The sequence below is a fragment of the Anopheles gambiae genome, chromosome 3 (assembly GCF_943734735.2).
Source record: "Anopheles gambiae chromosome 3, idAnoGambNW_F1_1, whole genome shotgun sequence".
Classification (NCBI taxonomy): domain Eukaryota; kingdom Metazoa; phylum Arthropoda; class Insecta; order Diptera; family Culicidae; genus Anopheles; species Anopheles gambiae.
The window spans coordinates 49,628,170-49,648,417 of record NC_064602.1 but is presented as its reverse complement, the minus strand read 5'-3'; the positions used below and the strand labels follow the sequence as shown (position 1 = coordinate 49,648,417).

The 20,248-nt window shown below is 42.7% G+C and overlaps 1 protein-coding gene across 3 annotated transcripts in view; it reads left to right on the top strand.

Annotated features, from left to right (window-relative positions):
• Window positions 1-20,248, top strand: part of LOC1279618 (protein gustavus) — a 109,628-nt gene that overhangs the window by 12,108 nt on the left and 77,272 nt on the right. For 2 of the 3 annotated variants that reach the window (XM_061652998.1, XM_061652997.1), the window contains exon 2: window positions 6,089-6,645. The gene's annotated coding sequence lies outside the window, so the exon portion shown is untranslated. Of the gene's footprint in view, window positions 1-2,126; window positions 2,247-6,088; window positions 6,646-20,248 lie in introns of those variants that run through there. The other variant, XM_061652996.1, reaches the window with a different exon arrangement.

The following is a 20,248-nucleotide window of genomic DNA, read 5'->3' as shown; positions in this document are numbered from 1 at the left end:
TATTATAAACAACAAATGTATCGTGTTTTGGAAGAATATTTGTAAGAATAGCTGTAATTTCTCCGATTAATAAAGAGCGTATACGCTGACGATCTAAAAAGCTTTGTGTAGAGTGCCATCATAGAGTTGGTAGGCGTCCCGCGCGGTATCTCGCGCATTGGCTATGTTTGAGTAAGCTTTCGTAGAATGTTTAAAGTGAGACGGCTTCGACCTACTTTTTCCAGACAGAACCCCTGCTTAAGCCACGTTGGGTAGGGCTCTCTATATGTATGTTTTGTACACAACTAAACAAGATGCAGTGGGATGGACTGCCACTGCCTGCCAGTCTTACTCTTGCAAACAGATATGTGCCGACGTGTGGTGTGGTGGCGATCGTTCATTTTCAAGCGCTCGATCGAATCGAAATCGAAAAATAACGGCATTTCCTGCTTGTACGGTAGGTTGATTAGAATTTTAAGACTCAATGGTGATATAACGGGAAATGCATGCGAGCGAAAATGAACGTACGAATGTACGAATGGGACGCAAGTGAGAAACACACTCCGAGGGAGGTGCGGTCGGTGTAGCTAGGGGAGCAGCTAAACAAAGTGCACTGAAACGCGGAAGAGGCCCGGTATCTCAATTGGGCAAAGTGTTGCACGGGCGGATTTGCATAGCCTTCAGTTGAATCAGGTGCCAGCAGCAGCAGCAGCAGCAGCCTTAGATGAACAGTATACTGCATTGTTTGGCCAACCGCCATCCGTCCCTGGGAGACTCGTCGGTGGAAATGTAATAACCACGAAAGCCTCCACCCGGTCCGTGGCGCTGGGCTGTTTGCTTCTTGGTGGATGAAGCGTGCCTTGGAATTACACAAAACTTATGCGCGATTTTCCTGCTTCCGCTTTTGCTTTCTGTATCTTGTAGACAAGAAGCCCTCGGCTTCAGGTCGTCGTAGTCGTGTTAGTGGAATGCGGGAGGGAGTAAACGACATGGAAGGGAAAGAAACAGTGCACAGTGTTGATGATTTTTTATTGTTATTTTGTGTGTATTTACCACAATGTTGGAATCATTGTACACCGGGTCTGTGACTAACGACATGGAAGGTAGTTGCCAATTGCATGTGATATAATCCACCGCAGTGATGGAGCTGTAGCTGAAGGGAGTAGTATTGAAACGAGAATCTTTTTATGTTGTATCTTTTTTCTCAGTTAACATAGATTAAAATGAAGAGGTAAAATACGGTGAGAATGAAAGCCCTCGCTTTGAATCTTTACCTTTAACAAACGCCCTACAAGACCATAGCGAACGAGACGAGAGTTATTTGCGCAGCTTGCTTCATGCCACAAAGTCTCGGAATTCATTCAACTCGTGAAAATGAGCGGAAACACCATCCCAGCGTCGGCTGGATGCACCTAGTAGCACTGATAAGACGCAGTGCTGCATCCCGTACTGCACTCAAAATGTAGTGCGTTAGTGATAAGCACGGCAAAGATTTTGCCCGCTTTGTTTCGGTGGTGCCTCTCGCCACTTCACGCTCCACAACTCACCCCACAACGGCAAACCCATCCCCCTCCATATCAGGTGCGTGGCCAATGACTTGTGGCGATTGCACTGCACAGCAAACGAATGGCAAAACAAAAAACCGTGCCAAATGGTGCTTGTAAACGACTTCAGAAAGCAGAAATCCGTAGCATGAGAGGGCTAAATTCCCGTTGAATGAGATTGAAGCGCTGCTTAGGGTGGGAGAGAATGGAGCTTTCCCGGCGATGTAGCGGTGATCGCAAACTCGTTAGAAAGGGGATCGGATCGGTTTCGGTCGAGTGCTAATTGTTCTGGCCGGAGGTCGTAGTCGCTCGTGTCACCTGAGCGCGGCACCATCGTTGCACCGCAAGAAGATCGAGACAACCGCAGCGGACCTGGCAGCGGACACTGCACTAGAACATACACGCATCAAGTTTGGCGAGCAGCTCGCTCTCAGCTGCTGCCACGGCTGTTGCTCCGTTGCCGGGCTACGTGATGCGTTTGTAGTTGTGTGATGGGGCGGCTGCTAGATCGTTTGCACAAGATCGTATGGGTCTGGCTCGCGCACACTAGGGTGGTAGGAGGTTGTCTGGGCCTGAGCACCGAGCACCGTCCGCGCGATCAGTTTTGTTTTCCATTTTGAAGTGTACTGATCGCATTCGCGTAAAAACTTCCGCAGCTTTTAAGCAGCTCCAGTGAAGACGAAGAACGCCCGGCTCTCGTAGCAGTGCTGCTTCGTGCTATAGGTGGTGTTCCTGTTGTTGTTGTTGTTGTAGTTGTTTGTTAGAAGCTCGTGCAGCAGTTACAATCTTGACCGTTGCGTTAAGTGGAGGAAGCACTCGACGTGATACGGCAGACAGAATAGACGATGCGAGCGAATTGTGACGTTGCGTTTCTGGATAGATCGCCGAAAGGGTTTGCATGAGTATAGCGCCCTCATCGACGCAATCGCTTTGCATGATCGAACAACGGGAATCCAATAGTGTGTGTGGTAGTCGTGGTCTGCAGATTCCAGCTGGTTCGATAGAAAGAAATGATGACTGATCCAACTGGTTTGTTAGATTCGAGGCGGTGTCGATTGCGCCTGGACCGCTTTTTGTTGTGGGAATACGAATTTCTGAAGGTTATGAACCGCTGCTTCAAGGATTCCGACTGCGGATTTCGTACGACTTTCGTAGCCGCAGCGTAGAGCTATAAATGTGCACCACGGACACAGCGACTCAGAGTCACAGTCAGTCATTATCGTCGTCCGTTTGGGTTCGCGTTGGGACATATGTAGGCTGGTGTGCCGAAATCATGACCTTCGCGATGGTCAAGCCTTATCGATGCTCTGTCGAATCGATGACAATAAAAGATCCAACATTTTCTACACACAGAACCTGAACGATCATTTGGTTGTGCGATCCGTCCTCTGTCCCCAGTCGATCACTTCGCTATCGCAATCAAACGGTGGCAAGCAAAGCGAATACTTGGCGTTGGCCGTAAAGCTTTCCAAATGCGATCGCTATTTCAATCCAGGTGCTGAAATACGTGGATGGTTTCAAAGTAAAGCACACAGAGATGCTGGATCGTTTGGGCAATATTGTCTTTTTGCACTTGAGATTTGTGTGTCAGCAGCTTCATCGAGTTGACAAATGCTAATTGATGTGCTATCATCAACAACGGCAGTGTTTTGAACAGGGAAAATCCAACCTGCTGTTATCGTTAGCAACATAGCAAGAACAGTTACCTGTTTTGGGAGCAAAGGCGAGTGCCTAACTGGTTTACAGCTGCCAATCAACATGTAGAGATGTGGTGGCTACCACATTTGCTCAGTTTGGTTGGTACAGCCGCTGACCTAATGGGGTTTGTCGCTGCACATGGGTTCAGTTTATTAGTGCGAAGGACGTTTGGAGAAGTTAATACATCGGCACTCTGGTACTAGCTTTCGAGGTACTTAGCATTTCAAGAGCCGTGGAAAACAGTGTTGTTGTGTGCCATTTGTGACATAAGACTACAGTGTACCATCGTCCTTGACCATGAACATCACAAACCCTTGATGGGATGACTCCGCCGCCAGTCCCCTAATCGATGGTGGAGGTCCTAACAACACCGTCGACGTAATGTTAATGCCGTCCAGCAAACGCAAGCCGAATTTTATGGATCAGCATTTCGGCCGCTACTAAGATGGACCAGAAAAACTTGATTTGAAGCGTTGCTGTGTCCGCTATAGCGTTGGTTGGTGGTAGAACGTTCAAAAATCATAAAAAAAAACTTATACACCGTTCTGTGGCGAGTTCCGTCTGCTTGTTTGACCGGGTTGCTTACCTTGGAAGGCGTTTCTGAACGAATGCGTCCACGATTGATTGCAGCGCTTGGAGGCGGAACCCGAGGGGTGGGGTGGGCATTCGTATCCATTCGCTGGCCGAAATGGCCCGTGAAGACGTGAGCTGCTGTGCGGGGGACGTTTTTGGAGACGGTTTGAATAATGCAAGGTTAAGGTTAGGGTTTGCTTAGGCTGTTGAAGGACTGCTTCGTCATTAAGTGGCAGTCGGTAAGTGCGTAACGCGAGGGATCTAATTGTGGCCCTGCGGGTGCGATGGGATAGATGCGTATCACTGTACGCACACCGCACCTTGACTTACTTTTTCTTGTCGCTGCTGTTTTGCGACTCACCCGTCAGCTTGCTGAAGGTGTTGCCCAGAGGGACTGATAGGGTAAACGTTTGGACTACCCGAATCCTTACCGATGGTGACCGGCCCCGGATGACGAGAATCATCGATTGCCACTGCCCTCAAGTGAATGTATATTTTATTGTGCAAACAACCTTACCCATATCCTTCGGCACCGTTGAAACCAAGGCACAGCAACAGTGACCAACTGAAGCAACTTGTTCTCGTTCTATCGCCAAGCAGCCTCGCAATGTTTGTCCGGTGTGTTTGTGTGTGGTTTAGGTCATCGTGGACAAGGTGCGTAGTGCCACTTGGGTGGTGCGAGTTTTTTTTTCTGTTGCCTCAACCGCTGTGACCATTTTTCCTTGGAGAAACTGTGAGGGTTAAAGTTAATCAGAACGATGTCTGTAATGCAACGCTCCTTGACGGGTTGGCTTAGAAGCAGAAGGCAGGTGTCACTCGGTCAGGTGCCGGGGCCCAGCAATTGGTCGTCCAGCCATTGATCCCAGATCCGTGACGCCAACAGTAGGCAGCGGAGGAGGTTGATAATTAATATGAATTTTTAATGTAACCAATGAGCCGGACACGCTGTGTGTGTGTGGATGTTTTGTTATTTTTCTCTGGTCTCGTGCTACTATTGCAACTATCGCACCCCTTTGTCATGTGCTTTGTGAACGATTCGCGCGCGTGTCTATATTAATATAGTGCTTTTATTTCCTTTCGTGCCATTAATTCTTGTACTGTTGTTTGTACTGGCGACCTTTCGATTTCCGTAGAGTTCTAGCGATCGAGCCATCGGCGCAGGCGGCAACACACACTCCTCGTAGCTGACACTTGAGAGTGCCAACGCTGTTGTAAGAGGCAAAATATATAGGAATTGGAAGACTGGATTGGTAGGAAAAACGAAATAGTTGATCGGTCCAATCAGCCCGGGAACAGATCGTGTTTGCTTTATGCTAGTCCAAGCATTTACTTGACCGTGAAACTTCATGCGAACGAACGTGTATATAGGTGTGTGCATTTTTGTGTATGTGTGTGTTTATATGCATACTTATTGCAACGAAGCAGAGGGAATTACAAAAAAAAAAACATGCAACATAAGCACTTTGTTGCGATTTATGTGTAAAGTGGACGACATAGAGCTTTGAGTTGCTAATTGAAAGTAAGAAGCATATTCATAACCCCGATGCTTCCAGAAGCTCTCACAAATAGTTTAAATGCATTTGCCAAATAATAGTGCAACTTTAAGATAACGCTGTGATCGTGAATGATGTTGCTGTTAAGGATGGTTTCAATTGGGATGATTTAAATACTACACCGTTACATGTGTTTCTTACAGTGTAATCAAACTAGTTAGTCGTTTTTAAGCACAAAGGAACGATTGATTCGAACAAAGTCAAGTAAGTCAATTTAAAAAAAAGTGGTTCGAAATAGGTCCACTTTTTGCTTGAATTGGGAATGTGAGGGTATGTGAGGGTATGTGTGTGCTTATGAATGTGTGTATGAATGTTGTATAAAAAGAGTGGTTGTAGATCAGTGGCGGAGTTGGAACTGTATCGTCAGTGTAAAAACGTTGCGTGAAACGCGATACACGGCCAAAGAAGAAAATATAACGAAGGAAGTGAAGCAAAATTTTGCAGTCATCCCACACACCGATCGGACCCTGATCGTGAATCCAAGGAGCCGTGGCTTCCTTGCTCTATTTACCCAGCCTGGCTAGCTGGTAGTGACGTGCGAGATGCGCAAATAAGTGTTTAGGTAAAGTTGTGCCGGTTGCCTGCTCGAGCCGGTCGAACCAACTGGACCAGCATCGCACGGGATCCCTCTATCAACGAGTGTCAATTGTTAACAGCGCGTTGTTTGTAGTGTCTGCAAGGTACCAAGCTGCGCAAGAGTGATCGTTAATTTGGTGGTTCGTTTTTTATGTTTTGTTACAGTATCTCATGCAGTTCGTACGTGAAAAGCTAGTGAGAAAGCGGATAAACGCAGTGCGATTGTCGCGTGCAGTAACTTTGGTGTGAAAATGGTTAACCCTGCCATTTCGGCATCCAAGTGAGCGTGTGTTGCCGGTAGTGTGTGCCATTTGTCTCTGGTCTGGTGTTGAGCAAGCGTAAAGTGAGTGGCTGTAGTGGATCGTGTGCGTCTTTGTTCTATTTTGTGTCAGGTTCCCCAAGAGTGCGGCAACCGCCAGCCCTGCTTGGTTTGAAAAGATTGAAAACGAAATAACGAAACACAAGGCAAAACACGAGCAAAGCAGCGGAGCTATAGTTACAGAAGATTGGAGAGTAAATTTAGGCCGGCGTACAGTGCATCAGTCGGTACTTGGCAAAACAACGAAAAAACAAACGCAAAAAAGATTGCTCCAGTTTATGTTTGCAAACACACACACTCACACAGCTGGATGATAGTCGTGGCGTCCTGAACTTAGAAGTGATATATGGATTATTAAACGTATGCATGAAACGAGTAGAAAGGCCAACGACAACTTTCCAAGGTAAGACTTGTATGTATGTTAGCACTTATGCGATTGGATTTGAAAGCAAATGGTCCTCGCTAGGATACAAATAATAACACGATTTGTAGCATAATTCCTTATTCGAAGTACGAACGTGTATGCGTCAATGTATAGGTTGCGGAAGGATTAAAGTACTTTGAATAATCTCCATACAGTTCCATATGTGTACAAAGTTGCACGTTCAAGTTTCACGTTCATAAATAACTTAAGGTACGAGCATATCCTACATCCTGTTCTAAACTGAACATATTTAAGTGATTTCCATGAATGCGACTCAATGGGGAAGGTTAAACTCGACAAGCATTAGCGTATAGCCTCGCATAATGAAGCATTTTTGTTTTGCATGAACCGAATGGAAGGTCCTTGACAGCTGCCGGTAGCGGTATCTCGATAGATTGACGTAGTAACCATAATGGATTGGTGGCAGGAATACGACTTCCCGTTGACTGTGCGTATCGCCCGGGTGTATCGCTTACTAATACGTAAACAAAGTTGAACCCCAATGTGCTCTCTCGCATATGCCCGACCTATAAGTGTTGGTTGTGAGCTTGAGGACACGGCACGAAAACTGGTTTTTGGAGAACTAGTAGAAGTGTTCGATGGTCAGATCAGGGGTTAACTCCTACTCCGGATTTACCAGCAAAACGGGACCGATGTTTGATCTATGTTTTGTGTTTATAAAACGTGTTTAAAATCCTCGCTGCGCTGAAATGGAAGAGCAGCAACCAACCCGTCCTCGCGGGAAGGCGGCCGGGCAGGATGGCTGAGATCGGTGGATCGGTGTTGCGGGCCTATACAAGGGGTGTTGGGTTCCCCGTTTCCTTCGGAGCTGGATGGACCAGTTTCTCAACGCCTGTCATTTGCTCCATCTTCCAGTGTATTTGTGCTCATAGAACGGGCAACGGTGCAAGAGCGAACTTGCTTGCTAGTCGATTGCTGTGACGCACAACTGTAGTCGCTGAGGTAGCCGCGGAACAGAGCGCAACCGTGCGCTTGTGGGCACACAAGGCACTAGGCACAAGGAAGAGAATGTGTAAGAAGATCCATGCATTATTTATGAGATGGAATTGTGCACCGCGGATGATCAATGGTAGGACGTGGAAAGTGTAGCGATACTGTAGGTCAAAGCCAGGATAGTGTTGATGACCAGGAATCTAGCGATCTGGTCGTTGGCTTCAGTATGAATGGTTAGTAATTATTTTCGCCCTCTTAATGAGCACTCGCTTTATTGGACCGTGTGTCGAGGTTTCAAATGAAGAGTGCCAACTGGACGGACGGACCGGAATGCTTGTGATATAACATTGTGGGATGTATTGACATTGAACCTCATTCGATACGAATCCTAGCGATAGGAAACAACCGCAGTTTCATTTGCATGTGAAACTGTCCCATTTTTTTGTGGTTGTTTCTTTACGCGTCAAAAGCAATGAGCAACAGTTATGCTTCTAGTATTACTTATGTTGAACATTTTGCATGTGATTTTGCTTGAAAAGTGTATAAATGGGATATGTTAATTTTCATCTTCTTCCTTGTGTTTGGTGCGCGTTGAGCTGCTTCGCTAAGTTTTATCGAAACAAACGGTAGCAAAAAGTGGGGAAATTATCAGCGGATAATTCCATGGACGCGTGTGCTTGTCGTAGTGGCCTGAGGTTGATGGTATCGAGAGTTTCTCTTCCGGCTTCATTCGTCAAATCGTGGTCCACTCGTTGGGCACCATTCTCCCTGGGTTGATCAGATTGATTATCGTCAATAAGCAATGCAAACAAAGCACCGCGACGCAAACATCGTGAGATGGGTTTGTTGTGAAGCGTTGTGAGATTTGTGATTACACACACTGTGCTGTGTGTATGTGTGTGTGTGAGAGAGAGAGAGACTTGAAACTGCCTTTAACATGTGCAAAATATGAATGTAAAATGGTAGATTGCATTAACAGCATTATTAGTATAAAAAAGATAAATATCCATAAGGATACGAATTGCTGTAAAGAATGTAATACAATAATAAATTTCATATTTGTTTGTTGGAATAACCATTGAAGGTCCAGAGCTGCCTCGGCCACAATCATTGTTACTGGTACCATTTCAATCAACAAATATATTGATCATTTATGATCACATGCTTGCAGTTTGTTTTTACTGCAAACCTCAATACAACTCAAAAGCAATCCACCTCTTCTTATTCTCGAGCTATTTTCCCAAAAAAGCTTAAATTCCTTGGTATTTCTAGTGTTAATACCAAAAATCTCAACAACTTTGAAGCAAGCTGTATATGAATTAGAGTCTCGTTACCTGATTATTTATTCCTTGACAACGGGGAACAGGGAACGGCACAACATGCCCGGGCTGATATCTAGTTTTTAAATCATATCATATCATAATCCCAAGTTTATTTTTGATTCTTATTTCACATTACCGTGTAGAAAGGTAATAAAAGAAGCCCACTGCACAGTTTTCATGACGATTTATAATTCTAGGAAATTGATATATGGATCGCAAAGTAGGAAGAGCAGAGCGGCTTAGCTTCGATGTGAATTTCATAAAAGTGTCCGATTTTGAATACCCTGCACTTTAGGATAGAAATAGGAATATAGATAGGAAAATAGAAGAAACACTTCTTCTAGGTTTAGGGAAAAACGTATTTTTTGTGTCTGAAAAATAAAATTTCAATGAAATATTAATTTTTGGGGCAGCCCCTATTTAGGGCAAGTTAGCTTCTGTATTTTATCAGAGCTGTCTGTAAATGCAAACATTCTTGATATGGCGATATGGTGCGCTATTTTGAGCGTATTTCGCTCTGGAAAAGTAGGCCAGTAGTTAGGATACAGCCTGTGGCCAAAAACTGTACATAGGTGACTCAATATAAGTCTTATGGAAGACATACACTAGTGCCACGCAATTGAAAATGTCCAATCGTCCAAGAAATGATTTTATTTTATTTTAGGTCGCCGTCTTGTCCCATTGCTCAACATATCACGCGTGTTTCATCTATTTTAAAACGTTACAAAATTAATTTTTAATGTTTATTCTTTCTGACAATCATTGATCATTGGTTCATTAAGTCAATCATTGGTTACAATATAAGTGTAAAATGGCAAAGAAAGCCTTAAACTCCGCTATCAAATCCGTCACAACGAAGCATGGAACGAAGCTTCTTGTGAACGATAGTAATAGATAGTCGATAGTAATTATATGAAATCTTAGAAGGTTGATGGTTAAAATACTCTATTTCATCAGCGTAATCAATGTTTTAACCAATATATGTTAAGCTGCTATGTGTCTTATCTCACGAACCAATAAAGCAACCAAAATATCGTGCTTATGTCTTTGCCATCTTTGGTGGGTGTGGGCCAGAACATAGGAAGCAATTTAATTTTAGCATGTTGCAGCTTGATTAGACTTTCCTACTGCCCGAAATGCTGTAACTTGCGCATTCCACCGTATCGGAAAAGCTTGACTGAGTAATTTGTAAGCGAAGTGTACCTTTTATGGGTAAAATAAATCGTGCTATCGTGGAGTATCAATCGATAAATGCAAGGGATTATGGACTGGTTTGGTGGTAATATCAGTTTGCTATCAGCTTCGACATAACAGATTATGCTTGCGGGGAGTATTCGAGACAATTAACTTTCCAACCATACTAATACGCGTATGAGAATGTTTGTGACGTTACCCGAAATCAGCCGGGTAAAAACAGCTACAGTGTTTTTATGTTCCTTGTATAGTTATCAAAAACTGTACACGAGTGCGAATAATTTTACGCATAGTATTTGGCCACATTACGAAATGGAGTAATATCAAATGTATTAAAAAAAAGGATCGCAATACGCAATACTTGTTGCGATAGAAGAAGTCACGATTGAACTAATAGCAATCATGATTCAGGCAGGGTTCAGCACAACGTGTGGTGATAACAGATTGCGCTTTCCCACTAAACCACTCCCGTGATGTAATGGCGTAGTGTTTGGTAAGATGATAGTGGTGGCGTCTTTTAACAACAGAGAACCCAGCCAGCCACCCAGCTGATGGCTTGGTTTAATTTGTACCGCACGGTCATTGAACCAGAGTGAATCGCGTCTGGTCGTAGCTTTAGTAATTTAAACGCATGTGTAGGATGTCCTAGTTTTGCTGCGGGTTTGCTATATTTATTGCTACTATTTCGGCTGTTGTTGGTTGGGAATTATCATCCACGAGTTCAAAGGCTGTACAAATTGTTCATGAAGCTGCGCGGTGATACTCTGTTTTGCCAAAAGGTCACTGGGACCCATTATCTTTGGTTTCGTTGAAATGTAGGGTAACCAGATCGGGCCCAAAGAAACACGTTCTTGATTAGATGCTTTATAGTAGTAGTAGTATGTATCGAATAACAGCAAAATCTTTTGGCAAAGATTCGAAGCGCACACAGTGCAAACTAACTGCACACCGTTGAAACCGGTTTTTGGATGGCTTGACCTAACGATGTAGTATTTCGTTATCATATTTGCATTTTGTTCGACCAGCTCCACTCAAACAGCGGACATATTCAAGGTTCGCTGATGGCTTTGATCGAGATAGAATCGTGTTGCAGCTCATAAGCATGTTAAGGATAGCTAGTATTTCGCCTTTTTTTTGCTATCGTCCACGATGTTGGAATAATGTGGTGTTGGGACAAAATTTGCATAAATGATCTTCAATATTGACCAGCTAATAGAATTATGAAATTGTAGTTTTTGTATTTTTGTAATCTCAGGCACAACGAATACGAATACCAAACTACATTTGTTACTTGTTATCTGCTGTTTTGATGTGGCTTTTGTTATGTCCCTGACATGTCCCAAGCATGTTCCTGACCTTGGCAATCGGTTCGATGCTCTTGAAAGTTTCACACTTTTTGGAATGTAAGCAAACCCAAAGCCCAGTGAATACTGTAACCACCAGCGTCAATGTCCCTGTGCGCAAATGAAGGAATTGAATTGCATGTTTGAGATCATATTCACACAACCGTATCAACCCATGTCGCGTCCTTGCGACACAAGCAGGGTGATTGCTACAGTGTTTGGGGGCACACATAACACACCAACAAAGATCCTTCGTTTGTACCGAATCGGCGACTCAAACGGTGTCCGCTAATTTTTGCCGTAAACTTCACTTATCTTCAAGGCTGTGTTAATGTATGTGCTACCGTTTGCAGCACAGCGCAAGGTGAAGGATTTCCATTTTTCTTCCGTTTCGTGTCGCGGTGTTTTGTGTGCCCCGGATGGATTGATTTCCGTTTGATAGTCCGGCACCGGTGAACGACAGTGATGAAGAATGTTCGTTGAAGCAGCATATAACTGGTTTAGAGGGGCAAAACCAGCTTGTGGTACTGGCCAAATGTAATGAAACAGTTACCCAATTAATTTTAGTTTCTTCTCCATTACCAGAATAGATTCATGAGCTTTGAACGTGAATGTATTGCTTTAGGTATAATCTAATGTTAGAGGTTATTATTTTCAAATGTTTTTTTTGTTGCAATTTGTTCGCGACTATTCTGTCGTTGTTCTGCAACAGCTTCTTGCGTCAGTATCGTACAATCGTGATGCTACGAAAGGGTGTTGATTGTATTCGCGAATTCACGTACACTTTCATTGCAAGTCACATATGATGGCTGTTGCTGACCTATTGCAATCGAGTTGTTATTGCTGTACCGCTGATTTCACGGCCCTTATTTTCGAGAAGAAGCCTTGTCAGTGTGTTCGCCATTTCTCGTTTGTTCGGTGGGCGTCTGTTTTGTACTAAAGTTCGGTCTCGCGCGTCATTGCTCTCAGCGTCTACGTACAGACAGACGCTCCAGCGAAGGAAGTGTGCCACATAACGGGATAAAGGTGAGAGAGAAAAAACAAACACACACACATAAACGCAAGAGAAGAATTCAATAACTACCATCGTTTGCAGCTCCCAGTGACTTTTTCTTTAGAGTTGATCTGTATTTTTGTACCGGGCAGCATTGCGTTCGTTGTCCTGCTGGTATGGGATGGTGCAGGAAGATGCATTTGTGGATAGTGTACGGTGACGAATAAACGTCAACAGACCGGCTGGCCGCTGGCTCATCATCTCATTTGACAAGCAATCAACTCTATTCCTATGTTCTCGAGATCGTGACCAATCCATGGCCACGGAAGCTCAAACTATATTAAATTATGTGTGTGTGCCTTTTCTTCACTCACTGTCGGTGGTGTTGCGGTGAGTATTGATTTTTAAGCAAATCTTAAAATAAATTGAGGAAATTCTACTATACTCGTTTGTTTGGCTGCCAATGTTTGACATTGGCTGCAATTGATGAAAACCTGATTTCGATTACATTCTCAATTAAAAAGAATAGTTTTTAGTTCTTTGTAATATTTATGTTAGTAACCTTTCGCTTACACAATTTATAAAATAAACGAATATTTAATGAATTTCGGGTAAATCTTACGATAAGGTATGCACTCCATGCGAAACAAAGCCAAAGCGAAACAAAAAAGCAAAACTAATGTCGTTTTGAGTACAAAACTATTTCGGTTTCAATGGTATTTTAATTTAAACTTCAACCGTTAGATAAAAAAAACTCCAAAATTCGAAGGAAGGATACATAATTTAGGATTCAATGGTATTTGAATGCATTATATAACCAATAGATAACACACCATCAATAATTTGATGAGAGCAAAAAATTGATAAATATGTCGCTTGCCAATGGGCTAACCCAGTGCTCTCCAACCTTTTTAGGATCGCGAACCACTTGGCTTTGAAAATGCATCTGCCGCGGCCCACATCCACCGAGGACATACATTTTTTAAAAACTTAGTTCAAAGTTTTTGATAAAAGATATGCTTATATTTTATTCTGGACATGCCTGTTAAAATTTAATCTTTATTGTGGGGATAATAATGCACAATATGTATAGTAATAAGCTTTTCTTTTTCAAATATAAATTCTTTCGTCACCCACATCTGTTAATGCCACGGACCAACGGTTGGAGATCACTGGGCTAACCGAACCAAGCAATCGCTGACACTCGCTTTCTCATGCTACCTTCTTTTTGCGTATCAGTATAAATATATCGATTCGCTGATTTTTTGATTATCCTACTGATAAAAGACTCTCAAACTACCGCTAACTAAACTAATTTTTTTAAGTATCCTGTCGAAAATTTTTACTTCTTGCCGCGTAGAACAAAATCTGGCAGCATGATTTTTTTTATCAAAATCGAGCTCGAAAACTGTTAGATTTCGTTTGGCGATAAGTGTTGTATGGTAGCGCCATCTCTTGGACTCGAAAAACATGGTTCAAAACATGGGAAACTAAATAAATGTTGTTAGCGCCATCTGTAGGAGATTAGGTATGCAATCTAAGGAATCAGACTTTCGTTAAATTATAAAACGCTCGATACGTATGCAACCTGCAAAACACAATACGATACACATAGTACGACGCCTAAAGGTATACAATTGTTTGGTGATGTTTCGTCTCGTTCGTTCAGTTATGGTGTATTCATATCACGTTATGGTGTATTCATATCTCTTGAAAGATGGTGAACTTTGGCAGTTAGTACACGTGAGAAAACCTTAGAGTCCTAATTTAATGCGATTTATTTTAAATCTCAAGCCTTTGATAATATTCCAGCTTTTCACTGAATGAACAACAAGTTGGGGTTTTAACAAGAAATCAACATTACAATAGTTCATGGTAATGACACTAAAAATACGGTTTGGATATTTTCAATCATTGAAAGTACAAATCCGACTATCACGTCAAGGGTTCACCTCAAGGCACGTGCTGCTTCGTTAAGTGTTCAACACTATCTATGATACACAATTCAAAGATCCCTAGGATTGTGAGAATCCTCCCTAGGATGTTCTAAATGTATATGTACACGTTTTGGTACGATTTCTTCTTCTGATGTGACAGTGTTTTGTTATACGTAACATAAGTTATACAGCGCGAACAGCTGTCCTTCCGATTAAATTTACCCTAAAAGTCCTTTTTAAATTTAGTGTTATACAAATGGTTTGTGTCATGACTAATGCCCTGCCAAATATGACAGGCATCCTTTCTGATGTTATACATAAAGAGTGTCCACATTCTACCTAATCCAGGTTTAGAGTGTATTTTATGAATTATCTTGTTATGAGCTTGTTCGCGTTTCAGCTGAAGAAGAATGTTTTAAGAATAGATTTAGCTTTTTTGTTTATTTTAAACTAAACATTCCATTTAAACACCGGAGTAAAATATTAAATATTGTTGATAAACAAAGGAAACAGTAATACATATCAACCAAATAATCACATAATTTTCCAAGTCCAAGTCAGGATATACGATGAACAGAATCAATTGGATTGCAAAAATGAAGTGAAACAAAAATTGGTGTAAATAATTATTGATACATTTTGCATGTATCATAACTGTACACGTACATCATCGATTCTCTGCTTTTGCTGGCTTGGGAACTCGGGTTCAATACAAATGTTTATTTATTGCTTATTCTTTTTCATTCTTGTTTGAATGTTTTAAAATAATTTTTATAAAATATGTCATGAATGTTTTGTCTCCAAATGATAAAAAAGTAATAATTCAACATATTGCATACTTTCAGGCGGTTTGCAACGTCAACGAATGTTAATATTTTTGCTCGAATTACTGCATTACTCGTAAATTAAACATTACATTTAGAATCGGATAATCCATCCGGTCGCAATAAAAAAGTACTTTTTTATACCAAGGCATTTGAGGGCCTTGGTGCGAGCTGTAAGGATATACATAACCTTATCTAAGTGATATGATTATTATATTAGATTCTAATATTATATTATTATGTAAAAACATTTTCAAATTGTAAAAGCATTATATTTTTCTGTAGATGTGTTACTTGTACATAATATTTAGCGAGATTACATTTTTGTTTAAATCCGAGACACAGTGTTTGGGACGCGTGGCGGTTATTAGTTCGCTTGCATTAGTATGCTAATTTATGCGCTGCATTTTCATGAAACACTATAAATATTGTAATTATAACCCTCTCCCTAACACTGCCTAATGCACCGGATTCGGCCAACTACGGTCATCGATCTGTCGCGCTCCGTTCCGTAAATTGTGAATTACGGCTGAATGGATTGGTGCATCCTTTTTCCACCGTGTGCTTACATGCAGTGTTTAACACTGGGAAATCCATTTATCGTCCTGGACGAAACACACTTCCCCGTACATTGCCATATGTATTTCACATTGCTGACATTACCCATACAGGCACACAATGTGGCCCGCTAGCCGGGCTGTGTATTGGTAGCAGTGGGCTCAATTTAAAGGGAACAAACGGCCTTTACCTACACGAGGGGTGGCCGCTTCTCAAGCGGATAATGCAACGGGATTGAAGTAAAATCGTTGACATAGTTTTTCCCCCAACTTGTGTCACGTTTTTCACAGTGTTTTCGGGCGCTGGTTATATGGTTGGCAATCCTTTTCCCCTGAGTGATGAAAAGGACAATCGTTGTACAAGGCTTGCGTTTTTTGCCCGTTGTTGGCCCGTCATGTACAGTGAGGCTGTGGAAAGGTTACGGGATTGATAAATTTAAAATTTAAATATTCTAGGCTTATGATGCGCGCACGTGACCAAACTTTCACTTTCAAGCACAGCGTAAATGCCCAGTCCTTTATGAGCGGGACGCGTGAGAAGTGAGCATGACAGTGCAGTGTGAGACATGACTCACTGGGAAAAGATCCTCAATGAGATATGCAAAGATGGATGAAACATCCTTTTGAAGCGTATTGAAGCATTTTGGAGTGAAAAATGAAGGCTAGTTAGTGAAAATCGTGTCAAACAACGCATGAAATAATGCACGGAAAACTAGTAACTAGTATTACATTGTCTAGCATGTTGAAAATATTAATAAGTGATAGGTAATTTATATGTTTGATTATGTTAGCTTTAGTAATAAATATTGTTTTATTGATAGGAGATGTTATTGACAGCTATTTAAAAGCATTGCATCACAAATTGCATAAGAAAAGCCACAGAGAGCATATGTTATGTGAAGCAATTCCTAAATTCCAAATCAAACGTTTTAATTAGAATTTTCTATTCAAGGAACTGAATTTCCAGGAAGCATAAACAATACTAAAGGTATACGCGGTCTCATGCCAGCCATTGCTTCCTATAATTGTACCACATAACCATATAATGAGTTCAGATGTGAATCGATGCCGTCCGGCTTTGCAGAAGCCTGCGCATCGAATAGACCAAATTGAATTGAGTTCCACATGTATTCTAAACTATTCAACGCTTTATTTCATGTGTTATTTTTGATAACAAGTGTATAAAATGATGGAAAATAAATCTTCATTATGTTTAACACCGTATTATCAACGAACAAAAAATGATATAATTTAATATTTTACACCACGATGACGGTTAAACAGTCAAAAGCAAACAAAACTGCCAAACCACGCCATGGCCAGGTACATTGCCAAAAGTCGATTTTTTGGAGCACGTAAAGAGATCTTAATTTGCATGGCCATTAAGCGGGACCACTCGGCAGAAGAAAAGCCAAGATAAATGGACGTACTTTTGGTAGGATGTGGAACGGTTTTGGGCCATTATTTCCTGCAGACATTCTCCGTGCCGGAACAGTACCGATGCCAGGTTATACCTTTTTTTTGCTACTACGTAGAAAACCCTCCAAGATGTACAGCTTCCGGACGGATACTGTTTTAGCGTCCAACCTAATCCCTAGGCAGTAGCTCTTCCTCAGCGATTCTGCTCTTGCGTTTCCTTTCTTGTCCCTTGGTTACATTTATCAGTTGAGTGATCGGGTGCACTACGTCCTTGTCGAATTTTCTTGCCCTTCTGTCGCCATTTTGTCGTTTTGATGGTTTCCTCCCTCGTTGCTGATTTGATTGCTATCGCGCCAGTGCGGCTGTGGTCGTGTGCCACTCGACTTGAACCGTTCGATATTTGGGTAGCAGCAACGAACAGATGCTCCAAAACGGATGCTGCCGTTGTTGTTGTTGCGAATACGCACACAAAGAAACACGCACACAGGCGCACAACTACGACCGCTGGAGAGTTTTCCACCCCATCGGGGCTGAAAGTTCCGCATTTTCCCTTATCGTTTGTTTTCCGTTCGCTCGTCATTGCTATCGACCGGCAGGCTTCAACTGCAATGTTTTGAATGAGGCAGGGGTTTGAGCGAAAAATACGACCATGTCGTCGTGTTTGTGTGGCTGGAACGTGGCTCGTCTGGCACGGTCGGAGTTTTCCCCCTCGGTGGAAAGGATAGCGTTTTGTTATGAGTTTCACGTTCGTAACATTCACTGTTAGAATGGGCACCCTCTAGCACACCACTACAGCTACAGGAGGTATTAAGCCTGTGCCGCTACAGATACAGGCTCTCGCGTCGGTGGTTTGGTGGGTTTCCCTTTAATTTCTCATCCAAAACTCGTGCCGTGTTTTTTGTCTGCTTTGTTGTACTCAGCCCTTGTGCCCGGACTTGAAAATTCGACCAAAATGGAAAGGGAAATGAAACATGGCTGTATTGAAAACAAACACCGGTGCGAGGAGGGAAAGTGTGTCTCAGGACCCTTTTCGCCGCACACCGCAGTTGAAGTAGACCATGCAACGGGTGGTGGGAATAAAGTTTTCCCTTGGAAAACGGCCTCCCCTTTTTGGCAGGCGCTAAGAAACGCACGAAAAGTGACACCTTGGTGCGGTGTGGGCCGTCTTAAATGCGAGCCACGGGTTCGGGTTGTGTAGGAAGGATGTACGAGCCCCGGAGATGGCAAGGAGCAAAGAAAAATAGAACTAACTAAATTGGGTACGCCACCTTTTTCGAACGGTGGCCCAGAGGCCAAAGGGAGTGATAAATTTCTCCGGAGACCATTCGGGGAAATCATCTGAATGGTTGGCTGTTTCTTTTGCTCTCCATCGTTGCTTGTTGTTGTTGGTTGTGCAGACCGTTCTGGCTCCACGGATGGGGTTTGTCCTTGTTGCGTTATACAGCACGATGACATCTTTATGCCTGGGCAGCTCATAGTCAGCAGAAAGCTGCGATCCGTTTTTTTGTGGAATTGAGTTGATGGGATAAATAATTTTCCGAACGTATTTTCTATTCAGGATACGAAGGCGTAATTTCTTCCACGTTCCATCGTTATCGTGCTATATTTGAACGATTGAAGGGGTTGCAGACCTTTTGCTGTGTTTACCTATTGTAAACTAGCACAGTGCGATCGATGAAAGATACACGAAAGGCGTAATAATGTCATCTTAATATAATTTAAAATTATATTTTCGATACCGTAAAACACCGTTTTCAGTGGATGTTTGCTTCCATGTATGGTTTAGTAGTTTAACCTTTGCCAATAAACAATGTGTCCCATCTCTTCATCGAGAGCAGACCCTTTTGTCCCTATCATCTGTACCCTTTTTGATGATTGTGGTTGGAAAGTTTGATAACATCAAAAAAGCACGCAGAATTCAAAAGCAGCACCTCTTGTGGTGATGGGGGGAGGGGGAGGGGGGGAATGTGTTCAAAGAACGAGTCAAAAGTTAAATTGGATTTCTTAGCACCGATAACAACCGGAGCTGGATTGGTCGGGCATCGCCATTTGGCAGAATGATGTTGGGCGCCATCGGATGAGCAAGCAAGAAGCTGCTTTAGAAAGTAGTCAGACGATTACCAAATTCGTTTTAATGATAGGTCTGGTATCCTACACATCATTGGCGAGCGAATGCAGCGAGATTTGTTACTTTGTGTCAAAGTGTTGCAAGGTTGTGTTTGTGATTCAGAAAGCTGTGTCGAAGGACGCTTGAGGATATTTAGAAACTTACTAGTTAAATTAAACGGATTATTACACTCTTCATGTGTGCTTGCCACTAATCATAAGAAAAAAAGTAAGATAAATAAAAGTTATAATGCTTTGTGAGCTGATTGCAATGACAGCATTCTGAAAGCTTAATATACACCATTACGATTGCCAGTTGGGCAGTCCTGTGCCAACGTAAGCGATGAAACAAATCTAAAGTAATAAAACGTCTCATTGCTACATTTTATAAATACCATTCTATAGCATTTTCGCCGTGATTCGATCGTACGGCGGTTCCCTTTAGAACCCAACTTGAGCAGACTGTGTGTCCTAAATGAACCGGTCGGGGCGTTTGAATGAGGCTGTATCTCCAGCAACTGGCTTTTTCGTTTCCTTTATTCGAATCCATTTGAAGTGGATGTAGGTGCTTGAGAAGAAAGAATACAAATGTTACAAAAAAGCTCTCGTCTCTCGCACGCTGTTTTGTGGTCTTACACCCTGCGGCACTTTGTTTCTTCCCCCCCTGTGGCACCGTGGCACGGCCTCGGAATCACGGTGCTCGGACCGATACCGCGGTAGGTTCTTGCCTGTAGTGTGAGCCGTCTGCCATACGCGAACGTGCGAGCTTGTAAGTTCACGTTCGGTTCGTGCGCGACAGATATGCTGTTCTGGGAGAGTGTTTCCAGACCGGAGGCTGGAGTGATCTGCAACTTGCCTGAGAGCAGCGAACGAGAACTGTGCACAGGAAGGAGTGCGTGAGAACACGGAGAAAAGAAGACGCAAAGCAAGAA